The sequence below is a fragment of the Gekko japonicus genome, unplaced genomic scaffold, assembly GCF_001447785.1.
Source record: "Gekko japonicus isolate JY-2015 unplaced genomic scaffold, Gekko_japonicus_V1.1 scaffold753, whole genome shotgun sequence".
Lineage (NCBI taxonomy): Eukaryota > Metazoa > Chordata > Lepidosauria > Squamata > Gekkonidae > Gekko > Gekko japonicus.
Window position 1 is genome coordinate 415,263 of NW_015172027.1, and position 16,876 is coordinate 432,138.

At 44.0% G+C, this 16,876-nt stretch overlaps 1 pseudogene; it reads right to left on the reverse strand.

The window, feature by feature from the left end:
- Positions 1-2,064: 2,064 nt before the first annotated feature.
- Positions 2,065-3,621, reverse strand: LOC107118271 (annotated as a pseudogene).
- Positions 3,622-16,876: the final 13,255 nt, after the last annotated feature.

A 16,876-nucleotide genomic window follows, 5' to 3' on the forward strand; every position in this document is an offset into this window, starting at 1 on the left:
AACCATATTCTTTTACACTGAAATTTTCCTGTTTTCCTGGCTGAGCATTTACTTTTGTTATTCTTCCCTCCCTACCTCCCCAGGTCCCCCATCCCTATTCTCCTCCGCCCCCTCCCCCCTGTCCCTGGTATAGAGCTTGAAGCTGGGGGGGATAACTCATCCCCTCTCTATACCTTTGGGTGTGCGCATCCCCCCTTTCATATTTAGTTAAATCCTTTAATTATGACCTCTTATCTTCTGGATACTACCCTTTTCTTATCTGTGTCTATGAGAGCGTTCTTGGCCGTTTGTCCTGGCATGTGGCAGTTTCTTCTCCTTCTTCCAGTGTTGTAGTCTCCTCCATCATCATTTAGGATTCTATATTCCTTGGGTCAATTCCTATTTTTTCTAGAAGTTTCACTGCTTCTGCTGGGTTTCTTGCAATTAGTCTCGTCCCATCTCTGAAAATAACTATGGAGGCTGGATATGCCCAGGTGAACTGTGTCTTGTTATGGAAAAGTTTCTCAGGATACGGTTTCATTAAGCTCTTTTGTTTCAATGTTTCTTGACAGAAATCTTGCCTTACATAAATTCTCTTCTCTCTGTATTTCAGTTCTTTGTTATTCTTCAGGGCAAGGAATATTTGTTGTTGCAGTTTCTCCCTCACAAATTTAATTATCACAGGGCGTGGTTCTCCTCCTTTCCTTTTGCCCAGCAACCTATGGGCACGTTCTACCTGTTCCTCATTTAATTTTATTCCTTGCTCTGATAAACATTCCATTATGCACTTTTCTAACTGCTTTGAGTCTATGTCCTCTGAGATTCCATATATGATTAAATTAGCTCTCCGACTTCTGTCTGAAAGTTCTGCATTGAGCTTCTTCAGCTGACTAATTTGCTCCCTATTTTGCCTCACTGTTTTATCTGCTTGGGTAGCCAGTTCCTTGATCCCCTTTATTTCCGTACTCATTTGGTTAACCTCCTGTTTTACTTCTGTGATTGCCATCCTTATCTTCTCTTGTGATTCTAACATTAGGCTTTGGAATTGAGCCATCTGTTTGGATAATGCTTTGACTGTAATTGCCATTTTAAACGATCCCTGCTAGTGTTACCTTCTTATCTTGAAAGTCCAGTAAATGTTTTCTTGCCATAGACAGCTGTCGAGTTTTCAGATCAAACTGTTCTCTGTTGCCTTAGTCACTCTCCAGCTTGTTTTTCCGCACTTTAGTAAATATATTTACATTCCTTTTAGGTCATAATTCTTTCACCTCTCGGAGGGGGAAGGCGAAGGCTTCTTTCTTCTTCGAGCATGTGCACAAACCTCCCTCCATTTCTTGTCCTAGGCCAGGCTTATGAGATAAGATTTAATTTCTATCTGGAGTGATTTCTATATGAAGGGTGTATGTATAACTTCCTACTGAAAAACCAACTGCCCCTCTGTGAGATGGCACTGACTAGTAACACCCTTAAATGCATTTCATCTGGCTCAAAAGACTTAAGTTTCATTTAAAGAAGCTAGGTGCTGATCTTAGACTGCAACTCCCTTCTCTCATCATGTGTTCTGTTTCTTTGTCATCTATTAAAATTTAAAATTAATAAAGTGGGGGGATAATGAGGGAAAGGGAATGGAAGGGGGAGAAGAAAGAGGGGGAAAGAATAGAAACTTTGTTTCTTTTTGCTCTAGGGAGTATCTTGCTTTTTGTTCTAGGGAGTATCAAATATACTTAGGGGAATAATTATGCAAGAGAGGAGAGATAAATCTTGTCTTTCCATTGAGCAGTCTTTTGGCGAATCTGTCAATTTATCTGTTACTTTCTTTATTACATCATGCTGTAGCTGAGCCACTTAACCTTTCAAATAAACATTTTTCTCCAAGGGAAAAAAGAAAAAAGAAGTAACCAATTGTATAATCCACAGAGTGTGAATGTTCTGATGTCTTCTTAGGTGAAAACTCTGAGATAAGCACTTTCTACACTCCAAACATTTATATGGTTTCTCCCTTATGTGAAACCTTTGATGTTTAGTTAGTTCACCATTCTGAGAGAAGCACTTTCCACACTCCAAGCTTTTATATGGCTTCTCCCCAGTATGACTCCTTTGATGTGTCCTTAGGTGGACATTATAGGGGGAACATTTACCACACTCCAAGCATTTATATGGTTTTTCCCGTGTGAACCTTTTGATGTGTCCTTAGGTGGCCACTCTGAGAGAAGCACTTTCCACACTCCAAGCATTCATATGGCTTCTCCGCAGTATGAGCCTTTTTTTAATGTGTGCGTGCGTGCATGCTTGCATGCCCGGAAGTCATGGTGACTTCATGCAACCCCTACTGGGGCTTGGGCATTTTTGAGAGAGGAGGCTTGATATGCCTGGCTCTGTGTCCTTTGGAGGTCTCCCTTCCAAGTACTTGCTGGGGTCGGCCCTGCTTAGCTTACAAGATGTGACATGATTGGGTTTGCTTGGGCTACCCAGGTCAGGGCCCCAGCATGAACCTTTTGATGTATAGTTAGGTGGTCATTCCGAGAGAAGCACTTTCCACACTGTACGCATTTATATGGTTTCTCTCCTGTGTGAACCTTTTGGTGTGTCCTTAGGTGGCTACTCTGAGAAAAGCACTTTCCACACACCAAGCATTTATATGGCTTCTCCCCAGTATGAATCTTTTGATGTGCAGTTAGGCTGCAATTGTGGGAGAAACACTTTCCACACATCAAGCATTTATAGGGTTTTTCTCCTGTGTGAAACCTTTGATGTTTAGTTAGGTCACTATTCTGTGAGAAGCACTTTCCACACTCCAAGCATTTGTATGGCTTCTCCCCAGTATGAATCTTTTGATGTGTTGTTAGGTGGCCATTCTGAGAGAAGCACTTTCCACACTCAAAGCATTTATATGGTTTCTCCCCGGTGTGAACCTTTTGATGTGTCCGTAGGTGGCTACTCTGAGAGAAGCACTTTCCACACTCCAAGCATTTATATGGCTTCTCCCCAGAATGAATCTTTTGATGTGCAGTCAGGTTGCCATTCTGGGAGAAGCACTTTCCACACTCCAAGCATTTAAATGGCTTCTCCCCAGTATGAATCATTTGATGTGCAGTTAGGTTGCGGTTTTGGGAGAAGCAATTTCCACACTCCAAGCATTTATACATTTTCTCCCCTGTGTGGACCTTTTGATGTGTCCATACGTGGCTCCTCTGAGAGAAGCACTTTCCACATTCCAAGCATTTATATGGCTTCTCACCAGTATGAATCTTTTGATGTGCAATTAGGTTGCCATTCTGGGAAAAACACTTTCCACACTTCAAGCATTTATATGGTTTCTCACCTGTGTGAAACCTTTGATGTTTAGTCAGGTCACCATTTTGAGAGAAGCACTTTCCACACTCCAAGCATTTATATGGTTTCTCCCCTGTGTTACACCTTTGATGTTTAATTAGGCTGCTATTCCGAGAGAAGAACTTTCCACACTCCAAGCATTTGTATGGCTTTTCCCCAGTATGACTCTTTTGATGCGCAGTTAGGCTGCTATTCTGGGAGAAGCACTTTCCGCACTCCAAGCATCTATACGGTTTCTCCCCTGTGTGAATCCTTTGATGGACAGTTAGTGCACTACTCCTATTGAAGCACTTCCCACATTCCACACATTTATATCTTCTCAAGAATGTTGGAACATTGTGATATGTTTTAGCACTGAATTTGCAGCCGAACCCCTTCTGGTTCATGGGACCATTAGGCTTTCTCTTTCTCTTCCCTGTTTCATCTTGGGCTGAGACCTCAAGCTTATTTCTCCTCCGACAGGCCACCAATTCCATCCTTTGCTCCTGTTTTGGTTCTCTTTTCCTTCTGCAGTATCTCTTTGGTACCACTTGAGCCCCAGATTTCGCTTCCACCTGTAGACTGTTGTCTTTTTCCAGAACTCTCCTTCCTGATTCCATCTCACTCCCCTGCTCCCTCACGTCTGCAACTGCAAAAGAGGCACCAACATCATATAAGAATGAAAAGGTACAAATACCAATTAGCAAGTACAGTCAGTAGTCAATGGTATTTTCTATAACAAGAGCCAAGGGCTTGGAAAAACCTCAGCTATGTTTAAACACACACCAGGATGACAACTAGAGACGGGAGCTCACTCTGTCTTACGGCACCCGGGTCTCGAACTGCTGAACTACTGACCTTCCACAGCCTGCAGTTCAGCGTCTTAACCACTTGAGCCACCACAGCTCCTGGTGTTTATATAGGGAACATATAAAACAGGATAGGAAAAGAAATGCTTTAAAAATCTTGAATTTTATTTAAATATTATTTTATTGAGATACTATATCAAAATAATAAATTATGGAACACTTAAATACAGAGATTGGAGGTGTTTATGGAACACTTAAATACAGAGATTGGAAGCGTGGATAGACAAGATAGATCTTTTCTACAAACTTAGAAAATGATCCAGGTTAGCAGAAAAATCTTGGGGGGAAAGTCCATTGGGGGTTTCAACACAACCAAATCATAAAATCAGTGCCTGTACTGTAAAAAACAAAGGCCTTCAGTGGCCTTTGTAAGGCCACCACATAGTATTGTCTGCCTTCAAGCTTTGGCTGAGGCAGGGGCACTGCCCTGCAGAGTGTTGCTCTAGCCTCTGAGGTACAACTCCCCTGGGCCTGGCCCAGCTGCAATCAGAGTCAGACCACAACCCATAACTTGCATGAATTCCGCAAAAGCCAGTGGGGTCTAGTGGTTAGAGAGTTTCAAACTAAGGTCTGGGGGACTCAGTTTGGAATGCCTGTTCTCCTCTGGAAGCAAACTGCGAGAACACACATGAATCCATAAAGCTGCCTTATATGAGCATATGAAAATGCCTTATACTGAATCAGACCATCCGTGCATCAAGGTTAGTCTTGTCTACTCAGACGGGCAGCGGCTCTCCAGGGTCACTGGCTGAGATTTTTCACATCACCTGCTACCTGATCCTTTCAACTGGAGATGCCAAGGTTTGAACTTGGGGCCTTCTCCATGCCAAGCAGGTGCTCTACCACTGAGCCACAGCCCCTCAACTTTGGGCCAATCACACACGCAGCCTACCCTACCTGTGAGGAGAAGATGGAGTAGCAGAGAATTAAGTAAGCTGCTGTGCATCATTAGTGGGAAGAAATGTGGAGTATTAAGAAAATAAATTACTGATATAGCTGAACATGGAAGGCAGGTTAAAGATTAGGTCGGTTGGTGGGAGCTTAGAGAAAGAAACATGGAAAATGGAGCATGCAGAGGCTGCCAGGTGGAAACAAATAGTACCGGGGGGGGGGGGGAAAATACAGGTGAAAATGAGGGACTCCCTACAGTTTCTTGAAGGTTCCCCACTATGCAACTGGGCCCAGCCTGGCTATCAACACGCAACTAGACCCACCCTAGTGGCTGAGCTGGAAAAGCGTAACTGGGCCAGATTTATCCCAGGCAGAAGCTCTCAGATCCAGCGTGCCGTGGTGGTTAGAGTCTGTGACTCAGATCTAAGAGACACAGCTTCAAATGCCCAAGACTCTTCCATGGACACTTCCTGGGTAACCTCAGGCCAGTCATGCTGTCTCTGCCAGAACTACCTGGATAAAGAGGATGTGGAAACGAAGATGCAGGCATGGTCTGTACCTGGCTTGGCTCCCACTGGGACCTGCTGTGAACTGGCCAAAGAAGAGCAAAACATTACGAGGAAAAGCATGGCTCCCGAGTCCCTATTAGTCAGCTGGAAGGCAGCTGCATTATCTCTTGCCTGGCTTCTCATCCCATCCATCACCTTCCTCACAGGTGACTCTCATGTTTTCCTCCACCGAGATTTTGCCTACAAATTTTCATCAAGCCCAGCCCATTCCACTCCAAGGGGTGGTGCCTCGGGAGGATCACCGAGGGGGGGGGGCTGGCTGGCTCTGCCCTAGAAACGAAGATCCTCCCCTTGAAAGTCCTTTTTCAAATGCCACTGACTGAACTAAAGGCATTATAGATGCCAATCAGAAGCTCCACCACTGAGCAAGGGCCCCTCCTCTGGCCTAGTCAAATCAATGATGCCCTTCCTCCTCTCCTCCCATCAGCCTCACTCGCTCTAAGAAAGTACTGTGGGAGAGCCACTCTGTCACTGGGACCTGCTGTGAACTGGCCAAAGTAGAGCAGAACATTATGAGGAAAAGCATGGCTCCCGAGTCCCCATTCATCAGCTGGAAGGCAGCTGCAACATCTCTTGCCTGGCTTCTCATCCCATCCACCACCTTCCTCACAGGTGACTCTCATGTTTTCCTCCACCGAGATTTTGCCTACAAATTTTCATCAAGCCCAGCCCATTCCACTCCAAGGGGTGGTGCCTCGGGAGGATCACCGAGGGGGGGGGGCTGGCTGGCTCTGCCCTAGAAACGAAGATCCTCCCCTTGAAAGTCCTTTTTCAAATGCCACTGACTGAATTACAGGCTTTAGAGACACCGATCAGAAGCTCCACCACTGAGGAAGGGCCCCTCCTCTGGCCTAGTCAAATCAACGATGCCCTTCCTCCTCTCCTCCCATCAGCCTCACTCGCTCTAAGAAAGTACTGTGGGAGAGCCACTCTGTGTCAAAATAGAAGGGTCGAAGAAGAAAACAGGAGCCATGGGGATTTCCTGGCAGGAACCTAACTGGATATTGTCCATCTCTCCCGACCAGAGCCCGCTTTATCAATAGGTTTCTCCTTACAGCATGAAAATACTTTATGCTTTCTTTTACAGGCATTGTAAGATCCCCAGGTGTGGGAGCTCTGTCCTTTCCTCTACAGCAAATAAAAGTGTGCCCTGAAATTAACAATGGTAAAAGAGGTTACCACTCCCTCCTTTCTCTTCTGTGATCATAACAGAAAGGAAAAGATCCTTACCCAGAGAGGCCACGGTGTCAAAATTTTCCTCCACAACATCCCAGTAGAGTCTTCTTTGACCTGGATCAAGAAGAGCCCATTCCTCTTCTGTGAAGAGCACAGCTACCCCCTCAAAGGACACCGTGGATCTCTGAAAGAGGGAAATAGGGCCCAGTTGATCATCTACTCCTGTCCCTGACCATTCAAGGAAGAAAGAAGAATCCCATTGGCCAGTCAACCGATTAAAGAACGCAATACATCAAATCAATGGCAAGGAAAATAGCATTAGTTTCTTTTTCAGACTCTCCCAGGTATTATATACTGAACGTCTCCAAGAAAGTTAAATTCAGACAATTACAGGGAACTGGGCTTCTCTTGGTCAAATCCAGTTAAATATAAATACAGTTTTAGAATGTACTGCTGACATTATACTACTGTGTACACTTAATCCCAGAAAATAGTGTTCGAGAGAAGATTTCTGCTTTAAACATTTTTGTCTGCAGAGGTTGCATCCAGCTGTGTAAACATAAACAGCCCTAATTAAAGTCAAGGTGTCTTTCATTCTGTTTTTCCCCTAACAGAGCAAAGGCGCATTCACCCCAGGCCGTGTGATCCTTGGGGCTTGGTGGGTGAGAGATGCAGGGCACAAAACACCCAGCACAAACCTGCTGCCTCAGAGACATTTCCAGATATTTGTGCATCAAAGAATGCCGGCAGTTTGTAACTTGTGTCCTTGAACTGCAAGTAAGATACTGCATCATCTGAACAGATTTTGGAGTTTCATAAAAGTTGTATAATTCACTAGTACTCATTACTTTTGTCTTCTTGATGTTCAGCGGTAATCCTGCTTTGGTACTTCCTGCTTTAACCTTCATCAGGAGTCGTATCATATCTTCACTAATTTCTGCCAGCAATGCGGTGTCATCTGCATATCTCAAAGTGTTAATGTTCCTTCCACCAATTTTCACTCCACCTAATCCATTTTTCCTTAGGATATATTCTGCATATAGATGGAAGAGACAGGGACACCTTGTCTGACACCTTGGCCAACTGGAAACTCTTCTGCTTCTCCGTATTCTGTCCTAACAATAGCCTCTTGTCTAGAATACAGGATATGTGTCAAAACAAAGAAAAAACACTGCAGAAAAATTACTAAATTGGGGGACAGAAATTATTTTTATCTATAATGATAACAGGAAAGTGAGGAGCCTCAAAATTGGCCACCAGTTTCAGCAATAAAGAATGAAAGCGTTGTGGCCCAGATTAGCCCCACAATTCTTCGGCTGTTCTGCAACTGAAACGGCAGTTTACTCTAAAGAGACCAGGGTACAAACATTCAGAGCAGTTTCCAATTCAGAAGGTGATCCTCATTGGAATTATGCTTTAGAGGAAGCAACAGTAGATATTTAAAGTACTTCCATTATAGGAGCAAAACATGGCCAAATGCATCTTTTGGGGTTATCCCGTTGAGCTGCGGTGGCTCAAGTGGTTAAGACGCTGAACTGCAGGCTGTGGAAGGTCAGTAGTTCAGCGGTTCAAGACCCGGGTAATACAGGATATGTGTCAAAACAAAGAAAAAACACTGCAGAAAAATTACTAAATTGGGGGACAGAAATTATTTGTATCTATAATGTGAAGAGCCTCAAAACTGGCCACCAGTTTCAGCAAAAAAGAATAAAAGCATTGTTGCCCAGATTAGCCCCACAATTCTTCGGCTGTTCTGCAACTGAAATGACAGTTTACTCTAAAGAGACCAGGGTACAAACATTCAGACCAGTTTCCAATTCAGAGGGTGATCCTCATTGGAATTATGCTTAAAGTACTTCCATTATAGGAGCAAAACATGGCCAAATGCATCTTTTGGGGTTATCCCGTAGAGCATGCCAAAAAAACACAAAAGTGCAAGTGCAGCAAGCTACAGAGAACAGTAAGAACAGAAAATGAACCCTGCTGGATCAGACCAGGGGTCCATCTAGGTGTTAAGAATAAAAAGAACCCCAGGTTGGTTTTAGGGAACATATTCAAGTGGGTGAAAATACAAGTATCCCCACCGCCCACCCCATGCATAGATCTGGCCCAGAAAGCCTCTCTCTCAATGCTTCTTCAAGCCACCTCTTCTTTAGGGAACATATTCAAGTGGGTGAAAACACAAGTAACCCCACTGCCCAACCCATGCATAGATCTTGCCCAATGCTTCTTCAAGCCACCTCTCCTTCTTTCACTCTTGTTCATGCATATTTTCTCTCCCCTCCCCTATTTTTGCCCAAAAGCTGTGGATGAAATCCTACACTCACCTTTCCTGCAAACAAGCAAAGGCCAAATTTTCCCTCCAGCCAGGGGAAACACGAAAGAAGAGAGGCCACAGGGAACTGCGTATTCCATAATTTTTCGTCTCCATCTTGAGGAAAAACTTTGCCCTGGACATTTAGAAACGGCAGGGTTGATCTCTCTGGTGCTCGCAAGTCCATCTGGGAAATGTAGTCCCCTGAAAAAGGGACACCCAAACAGAATTTTTAAAATGAGGTATTTCGGAATGTGGAAGGAAGGTTTCTTTGCTCATTTCTTGTTTTGTGGGGATGCTTCCTGTGTGCATGAGTAAATCTTCCTTCTTGTTTTATCAACCCCCATGCTTCCATGACCTCTGTCATCTTCAGGCTCAATACAAAACTTGCCTCACAGCAGCAACCCAAAGGCTCTACACTTGCTGCCGTATGAACGTCTTGTCACTGAGGGGAGGCCTCATACCACGAGAACAAAAAGGAAACAGTGTGGAAGTGTGCTCGAAACTTCAAGAGGGTCAAAGGAAGATGCCACCCCCTCCCTTCTCTGCTGCGTTCATAATAAATGGAACAAGAGCCTTACTCAGAGAGATCATGGTCTCATAATTTTCTTCTGTCACTTCCCAGAAGAGTTTTCTTTGTCCTGGATCCAGCAGAGCCCATTCCTCCTCTGTGAAGAACACAGCTACATCCTCAAAGGATACAGGGGATCTCTGAAAGAGAAAAATATATATGGCCCAATGGACCATCTGTTCCTGTCCCTGAGCTTTCAAGAAGAAAAGAAAGGATCCCATCGCCCACTTAATTGACTAAAAGAATGTCATGCATAAAACAGATGGCAAGAAAAATTGCATTAGTTTTTTTTTTTAGTCTATAATGTACTGAAAGTCTCCGAGAAATGTATATTCAGAAAACTGCACAAAACGTCTCTTGGTCCAGTCCAATTCAACGAAAAAAACAAAAGAACCCTAATTGATTGTCAAAAGACTTACTATACAGTCTTGCGTGTTTAACCCCAAAAATACATCAACATTGTGTTTCCAGAGAAGGTTTCTGCCTGAAACATTTTTTTTTCTGCAGAGGCTTTCTGCGCTACTCTAAAATTCATTAAACATAAACCGGCATCATCAAGCTCATCATATATTTTGTTTTATTTTCTTCCTAACAAACACAAGACCTGCTCATTCCAGTCTGTGCAATCCTCAGGGCATCGCAGGTGAGAGATGCAGGGCACAGAACATCCAGCATAAAAGGTGCCTTGTGGAATGACTACAGTTTGCACAGCATGCCCTTGAACTGCAAAGAAGCTACTGCATCATCCCAACAGATTTTGGATTTCAAGGAACAGAAACGCTTTAACACACGAAAAAGATCTTGCAAAAAAAAATTACTAAATTGTAGGGGAGATTATTTATCTACAATAAAATGAAAGTTTAGACGCCTCCACATTGGGTTCAGGAAGGTTGTGGGAGTTGTCATGCCAAAAATGTGGGGAATGGACACATCCTGGCTAAACTAAACAACAGAAAATCCCTCTAATATTTTGCAGTTTACTCCCAAGAAGCCAGGTAGGCGGAGGCCGCACAAGAGGGGAGTGGATTCCTCCCTTCACAAAACAAACCTTCAGTCCCGATTCCAATCCAGAGATCTTCTTGGGCATGATGCTCATTGGGATCAGAGAAAATAACAGAGGAAGCAACAGTATTTATTGAAAATGCAATCCCCAGAGCAAAACATGGCCAGATGCCTCTGTGCGGGTTAGCCCATGCAGTATGCAAAAAACAACCCTGCGAGGGCAGCTAGCAAGAACAGACAAGACAACGAACCCGGCTAGATCAACCGGCAATCTGCCGAAGTTGTAAGGATTAAAAAAGCCCGGGGAAGCCTCTCTCCGTCTTTCACTCCCACTTAAACGTCTTTTCTCTCCCCTCTCCTATTCTTGCCCAAAACCGATTGTAGGAAATCCTCAATTCACCTTTCCTGCAGACGTGCAAAAGCCAAAGTCGCCCCCCAGCCCGGGGAAAGGAGAAAGAAGAGAGGCGCTGCCGAACTCCATAACCCCTAAATTCCCTTCTTCCCCCCTCCCCGCCTAGAAAAGGCAGGGTTGACCTCTGTCATGCTTGCAAAGCATTCTGGGAAATGTAGTTCCCGGCAACAACCAGCCCGAAGTGGAAGAGAAGGTTTCTTCGCTCTTCAGGGCTCGTAGGGAGGGCAGTTTCCCATGACGGTGTAGTGAGGAACAAGAAATCCTCCTGTTAGGGTCCAGGGCAGGCCCGTAGCCATAAATCTTTTATGGGTGGGGTGGGGTTTCAGATCAGTACAGTGATGGTGAGCGCCTTCCTTCCTTAATCTCTCTTTTGCTCCAACATGATTTTTCAGCCCTGTTAATATTCTTCTAGCCAGTTTGCATTGAGAATTCACCCTTGGAAGATTTATGACAGGATGGTGTATAATGTGTTTTGTCTAGCCTGCCAGGTCTGAGTTGGGAAATTCCTGGAGATTTGGGTGTGTGTGTGTGAAATACCAGAAGATATTATTTAATCTCCAGGCCCTCAAAAACTTCCACAGCAGGTTTCTGTTATAAACCCTCTACTAAAGCGACAGAGCATTTTGTCTGGCCAGCCGGCAATTCTAGTATAATTGTCAGCTACCGTTCTCTTTCACTAGAGTTTCATTTACAAAAAAGTACATTTGGGTAACACATTACCCCTAAAGCAAAAAATACAAGCAAACTAAAAAGAAACATGCCAATTTCCCCCTGTGCCCATGTCTAGTTAAAGTAGTGTAAAATATAAAACATTACTAGGCATGAAAAAAACAGTGGCATATGATTTCTTCACCAAGTTGCTTGGAGACTAAAGAACACTCCTCAAAAAGCGCACACCCCAGTGGCAGGCCGCAGATGTAATACGAAAAACAATGAACTCCAGAGCTATGATTTCTTAAATGTTCCTAACCTATCCCTCTCCCCTGTGGGGTGGACATGACCAGTTCAAAATTGTGAAACTCTGAATTGCCATCTGGGATGTGTAAAAAATGATCTATAACCCACCCAGTGTTCCCTCTAAGCTGAGTTAGTGTGAGCTAGCTCACAGTTTTTTAGCCTCCAGCTCACACATTTTTGTCTTAGCTCAGGCAGGATAGCTCCAGAGCAAACTAATTTATGCAGTAGCCAAATCGCTTGCTCACAACTTTAATGCCAGTAGCTCACAAAGTAGAATTTTTGCACACAAGACCCCACAGCTTAGAGGGAACTTTGAACCCACCCCTTTCTTTCCAGCTACAAAAGATTATATTTTACTGTTTTCAGAGCCAGTGTGCTGTAGTGGTTAAGAGTGGCAGACTCTGATCTGGAGAAGTGGGTTTGATTCCCCACTCCTCCTCCACATACAGCCAGCTGGGTGACCTTGGGCCAGCCACAGCTCCCTCTTAGCCCCACTTACCTCACAAGGTTTCTGTTGTGGGGAGATAAAGAGAATGTGATTGTAAACTGCTTTGAGATTCCGTAAGGTAAGACTCCATAAAACATCTTGGGAATCAGTGAACTAAAGTGGACAGGAATGAGCAAATTTAACTCAGAAGACCATTAGATCTACTACTGTGGCCAAGAATCCTGTAGAAAAATGGTGTGGCCTTTATAGTCAACAAGAGAATATGAAAGGCAGTATTGGGATACAATCTCAAAAATGACAGAATTATCTCAATCCGAATCCAAGGCAAACCATTCAGCATCACAGTAATCCAAGTCTATGCCCCAACCACTGATGCAGAAGAGGCTGAAGTTCTATGAAGACCTACAACATCTCCTAGAACTAACACCAAAAACCAATGTCCTCATCATCATAGGGGGCTGGAATGCTAAAGTACTGGTACTTTGCTTCAAAGTGCTGGTTCTTACCTTTAAAGCCCTAAATGGCCAGGGTCCGACATACCTAAGGGACCGCCTTTCCCCATATGTTCCCCAACAGGCTCTACAGTCGGGGACGCAACTTCTCCTGGTGACCCCAGGCCCCAAGAAGGCCAGGTATGCTATAACTAGGGCCAGGGGCTTTTCGATGGCGGCTCCTACCTGGTGGAATGAGCTCCCAGAGGAGACCGGGCACTGTAGGACCTTGCACAGTTCTGCAGGGCCTGCAAGACGGAGCTCTTCCACCAGGCTTTTGAGTAGGAGCTGCCACTACCTTTACCATCACCATCATTACCAACTGGCCCTACGAGGAATGAATGACAGCGCTGTGTGGAGCGGACACCATTGAACTGGTAGTACCATCTTTGAGATGCCATCTTTTATTGAAGACTGATTGAAACATCTAGAGCCTTGGAATATTGTAAACAATTGTTTTTATGTTGTTTTTAACTTGTTTTATGTATTGGCATTTGCCTTATCTGTGAGCCGCCCTGAACCCACCTGCGGGGCGGGCGGGCTATAAATTAAAACAATAAATAAATAAATAAATAATAAGTAGGAAGTCAAAAGGTAGCCGGAATAACAGACAAGTTTGGCCTTGGAGAACAAAATGAAGCAGGGCAAAGGCTAACAGAGTTTTGTCAAGAGAGCATGCTAGTCATAGCAAACACCCTTTTCCAACAACCTAAGAAGCGACTCTACACATGGACTTCACCAGATGGGCAACACCGAAATCAGATCGACTATATAATTTGCAGTCAAAAATGGAGAAGCTCTATCCAGTCAGTAAAAACAAGACCTGGAGCTGACTGTGGCTCAGATCATGAGCTACTCATTGCAAAATCCAGACTTAAACTGAAGAAAATTGGGAAAACCACTAGGCCATTCAGGTTTGACCTAGATCACATCCCTGATGAATATACAGTAGAGGTGAAGAATAGATTCAAGGGTCTAGATTTGATAGATAGAGTGCCTGAAGAACTATGGACTGGAGGTTCGTGACATTGTACAGGGGGTAGAAATCACCACCATCCCAAAGAAAAAGAAATGCAAGAAAGCAAAGTGGCTGTCTGATGAGGCTTTACAAATAACAGAGGAAAGAAGGAAAGCGAAAGGCAAAGGTGAAAAGGAAGATTTACCCAACTGAATGCAGATTTCCAGACAAAAGCAAGGAGAGATAAGGAGGCCTTCCTGAATGAACAATGCAGAGTAATAGAGGAAAACAATAGAATGGGAAGGACTAGAGATCTCTTCAAGAAAATTGGAGAAATCAAGAGATCGTTCCATGCAAAGCTGGCCATGATAAAGGACAAAAACGGTAGGGACCTAACAGAAGCAGAAGAGATTAGGAAAAAATGGCAAGAATACACAGAAGAACTATACAAGAAAGACCTCAATGTCCTTGACAAACACGACGGTATAATCACTGACCTTGAGCCAGACATCCTGGAATGTGAAGTTAAATGGGCCTTAGAAAGCATTACTAACAACAAAGCTAGTGGAGGTGATGGTATTCCAGCTGAACTATTCAAAGTCTTAGAAGATGATGCTGTTAAAGTGCTGCACTCAATTTGCCAGCAAATTTGGAAAACGCAACAGTGGCCACAGGATTGGAAAAGATCAGTATACATTCCAATCCCAAAGAAGGGCAATGCCAAAGAATGTTCAAACTATCGCACAATTGCACTCATATCACACGCTAGCAAGGTCATGCTCAAGATCCTACAAGCTAGGCTTCAACAGTACGTGGATAGAGAACTACCAGAAGTACAAGCTGGGTTTCGAAGAGGTAGAGGAACGAGAGATCATATTGCCAACATTCGCTGGATTATGGAGAAAGCAAGAGAGTACCAGAAAAATATCTACTTCTGCTTCATTGACTATGCTAAAGCCTTTGACTGTGTGGATCACAACAAACTATGGCAGGTCCTTAAAGAGATGGGAGTACCAGACCACCTCACATGTCTCTTGAGAAACCTGTATAAGGGCCAAGAAGCGACAGTTAGAACCGGATACGGAACAACTGATTGGTTCAGCATAGGAAAAGGAGTACGACAAGGATGTATACTGTCACCTTGCTTATTTAATATATATGCAGTGAAGTGTCACAGATGCAACGAACAGAAATTGAGCAAACTTCAGAGGACGACCAAAGACAGGAAGGCCTGGTGTGATCTGGTCCATGGGGCTGTGCAACTGAACAACAACAAGGTAGAGAAAAGCAGGGTATAAAATCTTCTTCATTCCAGTGCAGTGCAAATTAATCTGTATGGTGCCAGACTACTGTCAGGCAACCTTCCATGATCTGCCCAGACAACATTTCACCTGCTGTTGTAATAGACTATTTTTGTGGAAATGAATATACTTCAGGAAAAATAGAGGCCAACCAAAGAGAAATAGATTATGCTGTCAATTATTGTGCTTGTTCAGGCACGCCAGAGGAGATGCATTAAACTGCAGCATTTTCCTGTGTAGTAAGAAAGCTGTTACCTTGGAAGGGGAGAACTATAAAGTTTTGCAAGTCCTAACAAATATTTCAAAGACACTATTGGAGGTTAACTGGTGTGGTTAGTGCAGTTGCCACTAGTTAGCAGAGTGCTTAAATAAAGCAACCAACGCAGGAGCGTCACTTTACCAGATTACTCAGCTTGCAAAGCTACACAGAGCCACGTTGCAAGTTTAGAAGAGAAATACTTCTCTCTTGATTTGAGAAGTACACTTTTGGAAAGGAAAGAGTAGGGACAGGATAGACTACTAACTTACTAGCTAAGGATGGAAGCAGATGGCAAGAGGGCCATCTGCCTCATGGTGCCACGAGAGGACCGCATGTCGTCCCTCTTGGTTTGTGCAGAGAAAGAGTTCATCATCATCTCTGAGAGAGTGAACAGAAGGAAGGAAATTGTCCCTGAGAACACAATCTACATTTCAAAGGGGACAGTGGCAGAAGAGTAAACACAGGAAGAAAGGTCAGTGTGCTTGTCTAACTCTCTAGTCTCTCTTGCCACAAAGTCTGGAGGCTGAGGCAGGGACATCACACCCGGAACTTCCAACATACACTTGCTTGACTTTCAAAGCAGACAAATATATAAATAGACACATACCCAAAAGCAAAACAACCCCCAAAACACCATAAAAAGGAACCACTATTTTAGCAACATAGAATCATAGAGGTATAGAATCACAGAGTTGGGAGGGCTGGAATCACAGACCTGGTAGTGGCCATACAGGCCATCTAGTCCAACCGCCTGCTCAGTGCAGGATGAGCTGAGAGGATCCCTGACAAGTGTTTGTCCAGACGCTGCTTAAAGACTGCCAGTGAGGGAGAGCTCACCACCTCCCTAGGCAGCTGATTCCACTGCTGCACAACTCTGATTGTAACGAAGTTTTTCCTAATATCCCGCCCTTAATTTAAACCCATTCTTGCAAGTCCTCTCCTCTGCTGCCAACCGGAAAAGTTCCCTGCCCTCCTCTAAATGACAGCTCTTAAAGAGAGCAATCATGTTAAGTAGGGTTGTCAACAGCTAAACTGGTCCATCCAGCTGTCCCTTTACTATCAATTTGATCCACCACAAATACCAGGTTATATTCTTCATCTCCAGGCTATGAAAAGCTTCAACTGCTGGTGCACATGTGTGTGTGTGTGTGTGTGTGTGTGTGTGTGTGTGTGTGTGTGAGAGAGAGAGAGAGAGAGAGAGAGAGAGAGAGAGAGAGAGAGAGAGAAGTGCTGTCTGATCCTATGAATTAATGTTTTCCAAAATGTCCTATTGCTATTAGCCATTCTCAGGTCTTGCAAACTGAGGGCCACGGCTTCCTTGATGGAATCAATCCATCTCATGTTGGCTTCTTCCTCTTTTCCTGCTT